Here is a 16,357-nt window from a genome sequence, read left to right as displayed (position 1 = left end):
ATCCAAGGGGATAAAAAAGATTCCTCTTTTTGCACTCAATATTATTTTATTTACACAGATATAGGACAAAGTTGTCCTAGCAAAACAAGTGTGCTATTGTTGCCTTAAGGGCTATCAGATCAGTATATTCAGTTAAAAACAAAAATAATAAAATTTTATTACATCAAAGGTAATTTGTGACTCAGTGAAATATTTAGTGATAAATGTTTAAAAGAATCCTCTGTAGGGGTGGAGTGATTTTAAGACTATATATTTTGTATTGCAGACTAGTAAATCACATTAATATGTGTCTGGTTTTCTATTGAAACCACTCCGACAGCGCAGTATAATTTTGGTAATACATATATATGGAGTAGGTGTATGACGGCTCAGTGGGCAGTATATAGTTGCCTTGTATTGCAAAAAACTAGGGTAAATTATATGCACATCTATTATCACCCAATCCTATGTTATGATCATAAAGAAGAGAAAGACATATATTGGTCACATAGAGTATTTTTGGTCCCTCCTTTATAAATATGTGTAGTTAATTCCACATATAAATAGCTGTATATCAGATATAAGTATAGGACAACTTTGTCCTATATCTGTTTAAATAAAATAATATTGAGTGCAAAAAGAGGAATCTTTTTTTATCCCCTTGGATAATTTTTTGTGTGTGCCCCCTTAAGCCACATCAGCTCCTTGTTTTGCCCTTTTTAGCATTTTTTCCCTTATATGTTGTATTTTGTTTCACCTCCCCTCCCCCCTTTGTTTGTTTTCCCTTTTTCCTACTCCCCCTCACTCTTGTGCCAATTAGGCTTACTTTAGTTTTTATACTTTGATCCCTAGATCTGTGTATTCATGCAGTATCTGTCACTGTAAACATTGTATTTAATTATCTCATTACAAATACAGTTTCGGTCTTTGCGTGCTGGGAACACCCACCAATTTTCTGCATTAGTATTGGGAAGGTCCAGGGTCCCTTCCTCTGTTCCCCTGCACCTCACATACCGATTTTTATTTTTTTATTGGGGTGCTGCTTAGAACGCCAGACTTTTTTTTTGATAAGTGGAATGTGTTCATTTTTAATGCAATTCACATTTGCGCCTGCGGTGAGCTCCTGCGTCATCCTTTGTTTTTTAGATGAGTTATTCTTGTATAGTTCTATTGCTGCTCATGCGTAGCGTTGCTGAGAAATAATGTGGCAATGTGGCATTATGGCCGCTCCTGTGCACGTCTTATAATAAGACAAAGATGATGGGCGTCGAGGTTAGCACCAATAATGTACATATCAATGCAATTATTGTTTTAAAGCGCAAAACCTTTTCTGGCTGGGGCGGTGCACCTGTGAGCCACCTGTGCTGAAGCAGGGATATCCTGAATACCTGACTTGTTGGTAGCTCTTGAGGACTGGAGTTGGCCGCTCCTGATACTACAGCATTGTAGACCAATATACTATACACTTGGGCTGAACTGCAAAATACTTCGTGCCCTTCTTAATTACATAGCAAAAGTTACAGCTCATTTTGTGTGCGAGGTATGAGGTAATATTTTCTATACTTTCCATGCCCTCAAATTAAACATGGTAAGAACTGCTGGAAGGAGCGACGGGGGGCAAAGGAGCGACATGGGGGGCAAAGGAGCGACATGGGGGGCAAAGGAGCGGCAAGGGGAAAAGGAGCAAAGTACAAGAAAGAAGCTAGAGGCTTTACAAGAACATACTTGTAACAGGGCCGGTGCAAAGCCATGAGGCAAAACTTCAACCTTGCGCATCTGTTTCTCCCTCCCCCAACTAACTTTTGGAAATTAATATTGTGCACTAGTATGAACACAAATTCTGCATTTATAATTACAGATTTAGTTAACAATAAAAAGGAGAACATGATAGGAATTGTACATTCTCATTGTACTGGGGGTAGGGAGCCAGTTATGTGTCCTGGGTGGATGGGAATACAGGCATACCCCGCATTAACGTACGCAATGGGACCGGAGCATGTATGTAAAGCGAAAATGTACTTAAAGCGAAGCACTACCTTTTCCTACTTATCGATGCATGTACTGTACGGCAATCGTCATATATGTGCATAACTGATGTAGATAACGCATGTGTAACAGGCTCTATAGTCTCCCCGCTTGCGCACAGCTTCGGTACAGGTAGGGAGCTGGTATTGCTGTTCAGGACGTGCTGACAGGCGCATGCGCGAGCTGCCGCTTGCCCATTTGAGCGATATGTACTTACTCGCGAGTGTACTTAAAGTGAGTGTCCTTAAACCGGGGTATGCCTGTAGTTATGTGCTGGGGCGGAGAAGGAGGTATAGGCTTGGGGGGAAGGGAGGACCACAACAGTGGGGGGAATGGAGAAGAGCAGAGTGTGCTTAAGTGCAGCCTTGTAGGATGGAGGTGGGCTGATAACGGCCCTCTTTGAGAGGTATCTCTGCAACTCTGGTACATGATAGCATCACCAGCAGTGTGCCCGGGCCTGCGGACTCACTGGGCCCAGGACAATAGCTGTAACCCCCACCCTCGCCCTTCCCCCGTCTGAGGCCCTGCTGCATGGAATCCACAATTTTGTGCCACTCTAGGTGCCCACCTCGTTGTTAAACTGGACTGTAAAGTGAGATATGCAGGGGGTAACAGAGTGGAAAATAATCATAGTGCAGAGAGAGAGAGAGAGAAAGCGGAATAGAGATGGGGAAAAAAAAAAAAGTGGAAAGCCCAGACTGGTTATTTTGTGGCCTCTTCTACATTGGGTTGCCAGGGGTCCAGTATTGAACCACACTGTCCTGTATTTGGACAATGTCCAGTAAAAAACTAGCGATAATACTGGAAATGTATGAGTCCGGAATTACCTCTCTGGACATAGTGACCTGACCCACTTGGGGGCCGCAGCATTTCCTTGAGTGGGGAGAGAGCAGGGCAGTTTCTAGGAGGCTGGGCAGCTTCCTCCATCCTGATTAGCTGCATTTGCCAGCAGCAGCCAATCAGGAGGCAGTGTCAGGAACCTGGAGGTGGGGCCAAGGAGAGGAGGAAACAGCACGGAGTGGAGAGAGGTGTGTGTGTGTCTCGCGCGCTGCACCTTTCACCATTGTGTCTAGTATTTTTGGAGAAACCACCTGGCAACCCTATCTACATTAATTAGTCCAGTACGAAGGCTAGGGTTTATCAGGCTGTGGTGCTGGATATCACACCCCGTTCCAGCAATAACTGCCATTCAAGTCCACACAGCTTAATGAATCCAGGCCTGAAAGCGGTAGAGCTGTACTCCTGAGCACACCGCCGCCACTTCTTGGGCACGCAACATATTTTGCTGTAAGGTATAACTTTCATGCAGCCGACTGAACTAAACAAAAGACATACAGGTCATTCACATGAACGGGATGTAATGTGCCACACGGCTTAATACCACTGGGTAAATGTGTATAAGAAACCTTTCCCTGCTGGAGCCGGCTATAGCATGTTGCCCAGCAACACAGGTCACTTCAGCAGCAAATCTGTTACAATGTGCTTGACAAATTATTTATTTATGAAAATATTTTACCAGGAAGTAATACATTGAGAGTTACCTCTCGTTTTCAAGTATGTCCTGGGCATAGTTAATATGACAAATAATACATGGTTACAAATACAGTTACATAAATGAACAGGGTATACATTATATACAAGACATTGCATGCACAGTTAGAGAAGATGTATATTATAGGCAGTTACAGACCAGATTAAAGTGTGAGACAGCCTTAGTTTTGAAAGAACTTAGACTGGTGGTGGCTGTGAGAGTCTCCGGTAGATTGTTCCAGTTTTGGGGTGCACGGTAAGAGAAGGAGGAGCGTCCGGATACTTTGTTGAGCCTTGGGACCATGAACAGTCTTTTGGAGTCAGATTAAGTTTTACATGTGGGATTTACTTCAATCAACACACTTCTGCAGCCAGTGAAAGCACAGAACACACATGCTCAGTCTACCTGAAATACCTCCAGGGCCTGACAGTGTATTAAATACATGGCTCTGACGCTAATAAAACGGTTTTCCCAGAAAGCTCTGAAACAGACATTTATTTTCTGCGCTCACGGCAAAAGCAATAACAGAAAGTCCAATTCTAGGGAGACTGACCAAACGACATTCTGCCAAATGTTATGTTTCAACAAAATTGCTTTTGGAAATAAACATTCAGCCGCCTTTGTTCTGACTCTCACGTCCTTTTGCTTCCTCTAAGTTACAACTGAATTTTTATTGGAAGCAAAATTGATACACGTGAACTTACTGTCTGTGATTACACAACACAAATCATTTGCAGGAAGAGTAGGTTGTATACAGAAAAATACAATGTAGGTTGTATATACAGGCATACCCCGCATTAACATACGCAATGGGACCGGAGCATGTATGTAAAGCGAAAATGTACTTAAAGTGAAGCACTACCTTTTTTCCACTTATCGATGCATGTACGGTACTGCAATCATCATATACGTGCATAACTGATGTAAATAACACATTTGTAACATGCTCTATAGTCTCCCCGCTTGCGCACAGCTTCGGTACAGGTAGGGAGCCGGTATTGCTGTTCAGGACGTGCTGACAGGCGCATGCGTGAGCTGCCGTTTGCCTATTGGGCGACATGTACTTACTCGAGAGTGTACTTAAAGTGAGTGTCCTTAAAGCGGGGTATGCCTGTACAGAGGAAAATAAGATCTTCCGAGAAGTTAACCAATGTTACGTCATGGACAAACTAGAAAGCAAATCATTTCTAGCTCACCTACTCCTTTAATTATCACTGATTCATATCGAACACATGACTCAAATTTGCAGAAATTGTGATGGTATCTAACAAACGTCTACTTCTAAAATCAACCAAGGAAAATTACCCATATCGCATGTTTTGCTACAAATGTTGCTATTTTAATAAAAACAGTGACACTGTGACCAATTTCACAGTGCTTCTCCACCAACTTTCTAAGCATCCAAATACATCAGGAGTAGCTAACGTCAGTCCTCAAGAGCTAGCAACAGGGCCGTTTTCCAAATATCCCGGCTTCAGCACAGGTGGCTCAATCTTCAACTGAAGCAGGGATATCCTGAAAACCTGACCTGTTGGTAGCTCTTGAGGACTGGAGTTGGCCACCCCTGAAATAGATGAATGACCTTTAAGGGACAACAATGAGCAGAAACCTTTTGGCGGAGGCACAAGAATATTTAAATACTCCGGCAATACCACAATAATCTTGGATCTATCCCGCATGTCAGAAAAGCTCACGTTGAAATAGAAATCATAAAAACACCATAGTAATCTCTTGCAATAATGAGGAAGTATATACAGACTGTCAGTACATACAAAGCTGCAATCAGCACAATACACAATAAAATACAGATATCCTACAGTATACACCAGGGCCAATCAATCTCAGAATAGCTTGGGGGATGATTCCTAAGTCCGACTGCAATAAATAGTCACTATAACCTACACATACAACTTTTTCTTGTGTTTTCCTTATTAAAAATACATAAACGTTGCCAGTATCTCCGCAACACCACACACACACACACTACCCCCTCACCACAACACACACAAAACCACCCTTCCCCCACCTCCACAATACCCACACAAAACCTACACAATACCCCCCTCTCCCACAAAACCTTATCTTGGGGATAGCCTCCGGTGCCACGCGGTCGCAGATGTTGGGCCTTACTTCTGGCATGCATCGAGAGGGGGGTGGGGGGGAGTGAGGAGGCCTGGTTCAGCTGGGGGGAGCGATGGCCTGGACCACCAGGGGGAGAGGAGGCCCGGCAGCCAGATGCAACTTCCAGCGCCAGGCTGCTGGGCCCCCACAGCCACTGTCCCAGTTCTCCCCCCTGGTTTGAGTGCAGGGTCTTTCAGCTGAGCGGCCGTGTGCTGCATGGCGACCCCTTGTGGGCCGTATGTATGACAGCCCTGCTATAGACTATGGCAGAAAAGGGTCATATAGCAATCACACACTTGGGCAATCCGGCCTTATCTGCAGCATGTAATCTTGTTTTGGTGCATTTCTGCCTAGCCACAAACACAGCTTTATTTTGTTAGTTATATGATCCCAACCCCTCCAGTGCTTACAAGGATATCATGGAGTTTTGAAAATGTCAGTGCCAAAGACCATTTAATTGGGAAATACAGACACAAATGGGATGCAAAAAATTAAAATCATTACTACTACTATGTGACTTGGTGCATTTACAAACCAAGGGTTGCTGACTGATCACAAATAAAAACAAGAAGCCGTCAAAGCAATCCAAATTATAGACAAAACAGCAAACTCAACCAAAATGTCTTTTGAAGTAATGAAGTGGGAGCTCATTGCAAATCCTGGGATAGGAAGCTATTAAAGAAAATAGCCAATAAGAAATAAACAGCCAGTTCTTTAAGTAAAGTTGCAAGAACAAAGTTGTTCCCATCACTAATTATTGCTGTCCAAAACACCAACACACAACAAAAATGAAATAAAATCATGACTAGTGGTCAGATGTGGGGGGTGTACCCCCATTTACCCAAAACTCATACTAATAAATTAGAGGGGGCGCAGTTATGTCTGTAACTTTATATACAAGTAATCATGTTCAATATGCATAAATACTTTAACTTGAGTAATTTATTCCCCCTGTCCTTCCTGCAAGCAGTTATTGCTAATCTAGAGATGTTGCCAGACTTAATATTTGTGCTGCCAAGGAAAGCTGTAGGATGCTGACCGCAGCATGCCCTGGCATCAGGAAATCTTTCCGTGGAGGATTCCATTCGGAAGAACTGACCCCTGCAATCAGCCGCGGTTTTTACTGTCCCCGGAGTAGCAACTCTGGCTACATATGTACTTTTTATAGATGCAATGTATTAAGTACATAACACACGTGATACAAATGATTGGCCATATCCCCAGAATGATTTCACGACACAATGTACAAAATAAGTGTATTAATCATACAGTATCACACAAATATAGGGATGCATAAAAGCAATTGCAGGCTAAAGAAAGTCCTAGGCGGTGCACTCTGCAAAGATCTTGAAAAACAATTCAAAATAGACATGGGTGTTTACATAAACAAAGCAGGTGGCTTCAACCCTGTACTAGTGTATCATAGCTAAATAAAGATGCCTGAGCACGCCATACAAAAGCAAAAAAATAAATAAAATAAGCTTGCTTTGTATTTTGCAAAAAAAAAAAAAAAAAAAATATTCTGAATTGCAGAAAAAAAAAAAATACGAAAAACAAGCTAATATTTTTTGCAAAGTTTAAAGGCCAATGTTTGAAGTCGTTGTGGGACCTTAATCAGGACGATGCCCCCCGGATGCGTTGATAAAATACCAGTATGGTTAAAAATGTATTTATTCTTTACAATGAATATTAGCTAGTTATGATTTTGATCAATAGAGCACAAAAACAAACAAACAACAAAAAATAACTAGGACGGCGCTCTCCAACACGTAACAATAATTACAGAGATAATAGAGTAGAGTGAAAATTAAATATAATTATATATCCCAAAGTGAGGGACACCAAGGGAACAATATTGCACTATATACAACGTGAATAATGACAGAACAATGTGTGAAACAACGATGATTGTGGTAGTGTGATGTCACAGTGAATAAATACATAGGAATCCTCCACTGAACCTTAAATGAAAAATAGTTTCCCGGTTTCTTCAGATACGATGATTCCAAAAGGAGTTCCCGGGCGGTCGCGAAACCGCAGGAGACACCAACCAGCCCTGCCCAGCACCAGAGCAGCGCCGCGGGAGCGGTGAGATAGCCGCTTGCCAGTTAAATCATTTTAATACTCTTTTTATGCCATACTTAATCCTTCCCCATGTAAGTGTTCATTTGGGAGGGTAGGTTATTATATTATTTCTTATATAATGATTTTACAGACACTTTTTGCGCTATGGTCCTTTCTGTTCTCTTTTGAGTTAACCCACACACATGAAGTTCTCTGGTGGATCATAGATCCATAGATTTTGAATTGCCTGAATTCTCTCACTAATGTCGGTATAACCATTGGAGTTATTTCAGCCAATTTTGTACCATCAGCATTTGCATACCACACCATTGGTGTTTTTTTCTATTTTTACATAACGAATTGGATGTCCCCCGCTCCCTTATCCTTTTGGAACCTTTGATCAATGGAGTGCCACATTTTTGTGATTAACTATATTGAAAACACCAACCTTAGCTTTAATACAATACTTCATAAAACAAGTAATTCCAAGTCTGCCACCTGAATTTTAGGGAGATGTTTAAATCTCACATATACGAATATCTTTATTTATATAGCATCATCCATGTACATAACGCTTCACAGCGATAATACACGTCACAATAATATAACACAATGAGAATAAGCACTTTAGACAAAAATAACAATTGGAAAGGGAATCTCTTCCCTGAAGAGCTTGCAATCTAAGTGGTAATTAAGGAGAACTTGCAGAGTGTAGGAGGGTGTTCTGGGAAGTGCGTCTGCAAGGGGTCATGGTAACTGGATATGAGATGTATAGTATCAGCCACGGAGCGACCCATATGCTTCGTTACGGAGGTGGGTTTTAAGATGGGTCTTAAAGGTGGATAGAGAGGGTGCTAGTCCGATATTGAGGGGAAGGGCATTCCAGAGGTGTAGGGAAGTCAGTGAGAAAGGTTTTAGGTGGGAGAGGGCTTTAGATACAAAACGGTTGACAGCAGACATTCTTGAGCCGAAAGCAAGTCAGGCAAGTGTATGCAAGAAATTAGGGCGGAGATGTAAGGAGGGGCAGAGGAGTGTAAAGCTTTAAAAGCGAGGAGGAGAATTGAATGTGTGATACGGGATTTGATTTGAAGCCACGAGAGGGATTTCAGTAAGAGAAACATTTAGGAGAGAGTAAAGTGATTCTAGCAGCCGCGTTTAGGATAGATAGTAGCGGAGACAGACGAGAGTCAGGAAGGCCGGACATTACAAGGTTAAAATAGTAAAGACGGGAGAGTATGAGAGAATGAGGGCCGGCGTTAAAGTTTTAGCAGTAGAGCAACAGACGAAAGGGCGTATCTTTGCAATGTTAGGCTGAGCTTATAGAGTAGGCTACATTGGCGGCGACGCGACCGGTAACGTCACCCGTCGCAAAAGTTGTAACTGAGTTTTTGCGAAGTCGCTGGCTGCAAGGGGCGGGAACGTCAGTCAGGTAGAGGTTATGTGATTGGTTTATTGCAGTCACGTGGTGTGGCCGTCGCGGTAAATATCAAAATCTATTTATTTCAGTGATTTTGGTTGCTGTGTCGCGCCGTCGCGGTCGTGCCCACTATAGGCGCACGCCACACGGACTACATCTACATGCATTGGTGCTGCGCGCCATCGCTGTAGCTGGAACTACAACGGCCTTATGGAGAAAAAAAAAACTACAGGTTTTAGCTACTGTACATTGTGAATGTGAGAGGAGTCAAATGTGAACCCTAGGCAGCATGTTTGTGAAACTGGGTGTATGATAGTACTGCCAAAAGTAATGTAGAAAGGGCCGTAGGGCCAGGCTTGGGAGGAAGTATGAGGAGCTCCGTCTTTGACATGTTAAGTTTGAGTCGGCGGAGGGCCACCCATGATGATATAGCAGAGAGACATTCAGAGACGTTGTTCTGTAAATGTGCGTCATCAACATAGAGGTGATATTTGAACCCAAGAGATGTGATAAGGTCACCTAGTCTAAAGAGAAAAAGTCCCGGAAAGTAAAAACATAAATTCACTTGAATTAACACAGAACTAGTTCAAGAGTAAGTATGGATAGCATGTTCTTGTAATACACAAATACTGTACAAAGCTGTGCAAGTCAGAAGTTATAGATGTCTGGAACGAATGGTTTAGAATATGCACGCTTGACAAACTGTTTTATAGTATTGGATAAGGACTCTGAACTCCAAGTGCGGAAATCTAGTTCTGTTTACTTGCAAACAACCAGGTTCCCACTACATTTACAAGATAAAATGGAAGAACATTAGTTCAACAAAGTCAACATATTTCATATTACCGTGGAGAATTGTAATTTGCAAGACTACAAAATGATAAAGATGCCTTTCTGCAAATAACAGAAAACTATTATTTCTCAGAGATTTCGCCTCTTCAACAAAGGACTGGTGTTCTATCATAATAATTGAATGTAGACCAGAATGATAGGTATGAATGATCACTAGCCTGAAAATTAGAGTCATGGCATAATTTGATTCTGAAAAACAAAATCTGACTCAAACATCCACACTGCAAATAAATAAATAAATAAATAGAATTGTGGGGAATATACAGTATCTCACCGCTTACAAAATGGTCTCCATATACAGTACCTGTATATTTCATATGATAATGCCATTCTAAAAGTTACCTAAAGGATACAGCTCAACCCTGTTATAGCACGATCCATTACAACGCGAATCCGCTTATAACGCGATGCAAGCGTGGCTCCCAATTTTCGTATTTATGAATACTTTACAACACGATTATTGGTATCTTAAATACTTTATTGTACAATGCATACAATTGTATATTATATTATTGCCAACGCGATCCGCTTATAACGCAATGTGACACTTTAGACCCCAAGCACAGCGGGGGGTTGAGCTGTATTATGTAGATTACATTTTTAGAGAATGGAATTTTTCACGCAAGGTTACTATATGTACTACACATACAGTACATGGTATTTTGTGAAATATATTGGTGTTATGCAATGATTAATTTAGATAGGCAAAAACAGCAGAATACGTGAGTAAAAGTAACTAAACCAAGTCCCAAAGATTAACAGAAAGGTTACTACACATTTGAAAGATCCATTATTTTTTTGCAACCTAAATATGCATTTGTTTGTAATCTCTTGTGCTTTCTTTCACATTGGATAGCACTATTGCCTCTCCCAGGTGGCAGAAAACACAAGTTGCAGTCAGCCCTTTCTCTACCAGTTTCAGAAATTGGGCCCTGCATTTTGTACAGGGACGGAATTCTCAATTAGCGCTCCCAGAAAACAATGCACTTTGCACAACTTGTACATAAAGACCCTATATTCTAAATTATAATTCAGTTTGGATGATTGGCAAGCACACAGGCTTTAATGCAAAGTAACCTTGAAAATACAAAATAATCACATCAATTAATTACACCCTCCACTCTAGTGCTAGAGAATCTGATATACCATACAAAGGGATGTTTGCAGGACTTTAAGCTCTTTACATCACAATGCTGTGATCTTTTCATTTTCTTTTGTTATATAAAGCAAATAAAGCATTGTTTTTATGTAACAGTTGCAGAAGGCTTGTTATTATAGCTGCAGAAGGCTCGTTAATATGTTTATGTCAGATATTAACAACTGCGGTTTTACTGTAGATAGTATTGTATGTTGCTGAACGCAAATTGCATGCCATAAGTATACTAGCAATCAAAGCATCAGTTTACCGGTTTCCGGGAACTGGAGACTAAAGCACATAAACACATTTTCACTGACTGTAATAATGCTGGCTGCCAGAACTAAGGTAACGTGGAACTGTTCCAGGCATCTATTTCTCCATTGTCTAATATAGACTGCAGCCAGTGCAATATTTTTGAAAAACAGAATCATAGTTGTGTCAAACCAGTCATGTGCAATCCAGGCAGAGCTCCAGGGTCTCCTCGCATGGAACAGTCTCGTAGCCGAGTCAGCACGTGTGCAGACACCTCCAGAGAACAAGTTAATAAAGCATATTCAAGTCAAATGTTAATACAAAACATGGGAAACAATGTCCACTAGGTCTATCTTTTAGAGACCTAATCAAAACCATACTAGCAATAATAAAATACAGAAGATTACGTCACCAAAACCTTACACAAGTACAATAGCTTTTCATAGTTGGGCCCTAATCGCTAGATCAAAAAACTACAAACGCAAATGCCACAAAATATAGAAAACATGCTACCTTTGCTACAGAAGAGTGCACAAATTATATATATATATATATATATAACCATAACCCCCTTTCCCTATGGGAAACCGTGGGCGATTCCGCGTGCTGCTATTACCTGCGAGGTTCACAGAAGGCCAAAGCCTCCGCTTCTTGGGAGCCTGGGGTGCTATATCTCGCGGTGAGGTGCCTGCACCTATGAGGATCCCAGCGTAGGCAAGATTTACTCCTCATAGGAACCAATAAACACTATCACAACCGGGTATGTATGTATGTATGTTTGTATGTTTGTATGTATGTGTGTGTGTGTACGTACACACACACACACACACACTTTACTGGGTCCCCAATATGGTCAATACAATAATAACACATTGAAATACAATCACAATAATAACTGTAAGGCTAACAACACCAGAGGTAATTATCCCTAAAAGTACTGAGTGCTCAGGGCAACTTGGAACCACGGTGTCCGCAGAACAGACCCACCCCAAAGTGTTAGGTAGTGCTACCCCCTGTGAAATATAGGTGCACGTTGGTACCTTCCTGGTCAATGGTCCTGACCAGGGAACACTTGTGTAGTAGAGTTGGATCAGGTCCCGCGCAGCGGGCCGTCCAACATAAATCTCCTCACACCTTACATGGTCACGTATGGTCTCACCCGAAGGCCGCCGCATGGACGTCCCTCTGACGGTGCAGTGGCACGGGTTGTGGATCTCTAATAGGGAGAGTCCCTATCTAGTGCCTTTCCTACAATACTCCTTGAGTAACGATCGGGCCTAACTGGGGCAAAGTTCTGGCCTAGTCCAGGGGCTTACTTGCTCCCTGGACACGTCCGTCCTCCTTTCTGGCCCCCCCAGGACTGACTGTGTGCTTCCTGCCCCGCAGAGGATATCGAGAGTCTATAAAATGGACGCTCGCTCCTCATTGGCTAAGGCAGCCCATGTGACCTATCCCCACCCGAGGCTTCTGGGAACTGTAGTCCCTGCTTCTTCACATGCGGAGCCATTCCAAGATGGCCACCAGAACTTTCCTCCGATCCGACAGAGCTTCGAACAACCCTGGGCACCAGAGGGCCGATGCAGTGCAGCTCCTCCTCCTCGGGTAGGTAAAGAGGGACCCTGCTACATTTATATACATACATATACACATACACATGTAGCCCCGAGGTGAATTTTCACTTTCTGGCCCCCCTCCGTGAAGGCCGTGTGGTAGCAGGTGCCGCCGGAGGCTGCGACGGACCCGCCGGCACTTTGCGAGGGTGGGGGCGAGAGCAGGGAGCAGATCGCGCTTGTGGTTGCCGGGGACGCGATCGGGCCGTCGCTAGGGCCGCGATCGCGTTGCCACCGGCTCGACGGCTTGAGAGGAGGGCGCCGCCATTGCGCGTTAGCTCGCGCATGCGCAGTAGGTACAAAGCGCGCGATAGGATCCCCAGTGCAGGGAGAGATCACGCGAGAGTAGGGAAGGGAGTAGAGAGATTGAGGCGGCCATTAGGGGTTCGCGCATGCGCAGGGGAAGCGCGCACGCGGCCCCAATACATAGACAGCCCCCTGGGAACTACAATTCCCAGGAGGCTTAGGGAGACAGGCATCAGGTGCCTGAGTGTGGCCAATAGGGCTGGAGGAAGCTCAGCCCGGGAAGATAGATACATTTCCTGGGCTTTGCTGCGTCAGTCTGCACAAGGAGTAGGAAGGAGTAGGAAGGGTGCAGGGAGCTCGTGGCTCCTGCATCAGGTAAGGGTTCTCCCTAGATCCCCAGGCAGGCCCCAATTCCCGGTAAGGGCAGGGGGTAACTGAAGAGGGACGGCCATAGCTAGGGAGGTGACCCTTAGGAGCGGAAGGTGCAAGTTTGGCAGTGCCACAGCGGAGAGGGCTGTGGGCACTGGCAAAGAGGCACAGTGTGCATGCAGTGGATTTGCTGCGGGATCCAGGTGGCTGTGTGTGAGTGCAGCTGTCTGTGTGTGTTGTCGCTGCATGTGCTGGGCGCAGTGCGTGTGGATCCCTGCAGGCTGACAGTGTGAGCGGTGTGTCAGCTGCAGGTGCTTTAGGAGTAGCTAGTTAATAGCTAGTTGTTAGTTACAGAGAGGACTGGGTAGCTAGGGGAAGGGGGGCAGGTTATTGTTCCACAGGCCCTAGGAGTTTTCCCCAAGCCACCACAGGTTGTGGTTCCTCAGGGACAGGCCCTAGGTTAGGGTTGCTGTCACTCTAGAAGTAGTTGTGATAGAAAGCGAATAGCTGCGGTTGCTGTTCCCATGCGGTTGGTGTTGCCGTGATCCGGTTGCAGTTCCCGTGGAGCGGTGGGACCCTCGTTGGGGTCCACCGGCAGAGTACCTGGAAAGGATCAGACGAACGTCTGACCCTTTGAGAAGAGAGTTGCGGTCCCGAGCATCGGCGTGCTCGGAAGGTATCTCAAGTAATCTAAGTGCACCAACTGGGCCCTAGCTTAATTTAGTGACTGCGCAGTCACCCACGACCTTTCGCAGGATTGCGGGACATTGGGTGTGGGGGATCACAGGACACTGGGTGGGGAACACCAGACATTGGGCTGAGGTGATGCGGGTAGAGCATCAGGTCATGTTATGTTATGTTATGTAATGAGGTTATGTGTGTGTGTTAAGTAAAGTGTTAGTTTGGTTTATCATCTACGTGTGTTATTGTATTTCTTACCCAGGGCTATCTTTCCTAACGGGGGATCCTGGGTAAGTGGAGGCGCTGCACCAGGTAAATGGTAAGGGTTTCCCCAGGCTCCCAGCTAGCGGAGGCTCAGATCTCCTGGAGCCACAGGTGTTATGCAGTACCAGTAACCCTTTAGAGCAGGTGTGCTGCGGGGAAAGGAGCCGGTTAGACCACGAGGGGCCAATGTGAGATTGGGGGGGTCGGCCGGTTCACAAAAAGGGTTACACACAAATTATATACAGACCGGAAATGTGCCGATCTACGCCTGTGCAACATCGGCAAAAAACCCTATTCTGCGCATGCACGACCCTAGACCGGCCCGTTCTGCGCATGTGCAGACATGGCGGCCCCCTTCCCGGTACCGCGTATCAGCGGATCTCCTAAAAGCAGGGCGCCGAGAGGCAGGGCCTTGCTGTATATGCAAATCTATCGCTCACTCTACACTATATAAAGTACATACACACATATATTCAAATTGAAACCTAGCAAAACAAACACATCCCATTAGTAGCAGATATATTTTAAGGAATATATATATATATTCATATTCATATATATATCTCCAATAAAGAATATCAGTTGTGAGCACATTCACATGTCTTAGACATGTCTGCAACCCTGCTTTTCAACCATCACCTAGCATACAGTGCTCCCACTGCAGCAAGGGATTCTGGGAAATGACATGCAAATGAGCACACGTGTCACCTTTTGCCTGGAATCTCCCTCCCTCTCCAAAAGTAATGAATGTGCCATACTTACATCACAATAATGTAACAGCCGCACCTTTATTTCAGGTACCAATCATCCATAAATTGCATTATTTTTTTTAACTATTGATTTGGAGGAGTCCATTTTGCTGCCTAATTTGGGGGTACATGAAAACCCCAGAACTCTACCAGCTTTGTATTTCTGTCACCCCATATCCCAGATAAATAACTCTTTATTTGCAGTAAAGATCAACATCTTTGTAGATCTATAAGAGAAATGCATGAAGTGAAAAAATAAGCTAAGAAGTACTTTAGAATCGGGTTAGAAAAAAAATAAAAATATCAAAAGACAAATCAAACCATCATCATTTTTAAAAAATTCAATGAAACTATTTATAGGCAAGAACACATCAGTTCACATACTGTATAAAAAACATCACATAGCACCCAGTATAGATGCTATACATACAATAAATTGAGGATTTACATATTTATCTACTTGCAGTAAAATAGTACTTTAGTATTAGGTGAAACCTTTTTTTATTTGGACTAACAATAGATATTATAAGAATCATTCAAGTTCTCCCCTCTTCCTCAGGTCAGCAACAGCCCGAGGCAGAGAGAGAACTCTCAAAAGCATGTCTTATAATATCTACTGTATTGTTAGTCCAAATAACAAAAGGTTTCACCTAATACTGAAGAACTCATTTACTCTGCACTATTGCAACTGGATGAACAAGGCTATTTCTACTTAATTCATGCAGGAAAATAGAAAATGTATAAACTCCTTCAAAACCACAGTAGCCTGAAAAAGCTATATGTCAACTGGAAGGAATATGATTTAATATGATTAAAAACCTACGTTTCTACGCCATCCCCCGTAACCGAGTCATTTCACTAATTGCATCTGAGATCTATAAATACATAAAAAATATATTTGCACTAATTTCATGCCTTATTTAGATTAGTTGTTAAGATGGAAAAATACAAAAGCTGTGATTACTATTTCACTAGCGTACAGCAGAAAGCAACAGTCTTTCTACTGATGGCCAAAACCAAATTAGGAGGAAGTCACGCTCTGAAAAACTCACGTTTCCC

The 16,357-nt window shown here is 43.3% G+C and overlaps 1 protein-coding gene across 1 annotated transcript in view; it reads right to left on the bottom strand.

Moving 5' to 3' along the window:
- DTNBP1 (dystrobrevin binding protein 1) overlaps positions 1 to 16,357 on the bottom strand; it is a 216,737-nt gene that overhangs the window by 75,857 nt on the left and 124,523 nt on the right. The window lies entirely within an intron of this gene.

This window comes from Ascaphus truei, chromosome 2 (assembly GCF_040206685.1).
Source record: "Ascaphus truei isolate aAscTru1 chromosome 2, aAscTru1.hap1, whole genome shotgun sequence".
In the NCBI taxonomy this organism is placed as follows: Eukaryota; Metazoa; Chordata; class Amphibia; order Anura; family Ascaphidae; genus Ascaphus; species Ascaphus truei.
Note: the sequence above shows the minus strand (reverse complement) of the source record. Positions and strands in the feature narration are given on the sequence as shown.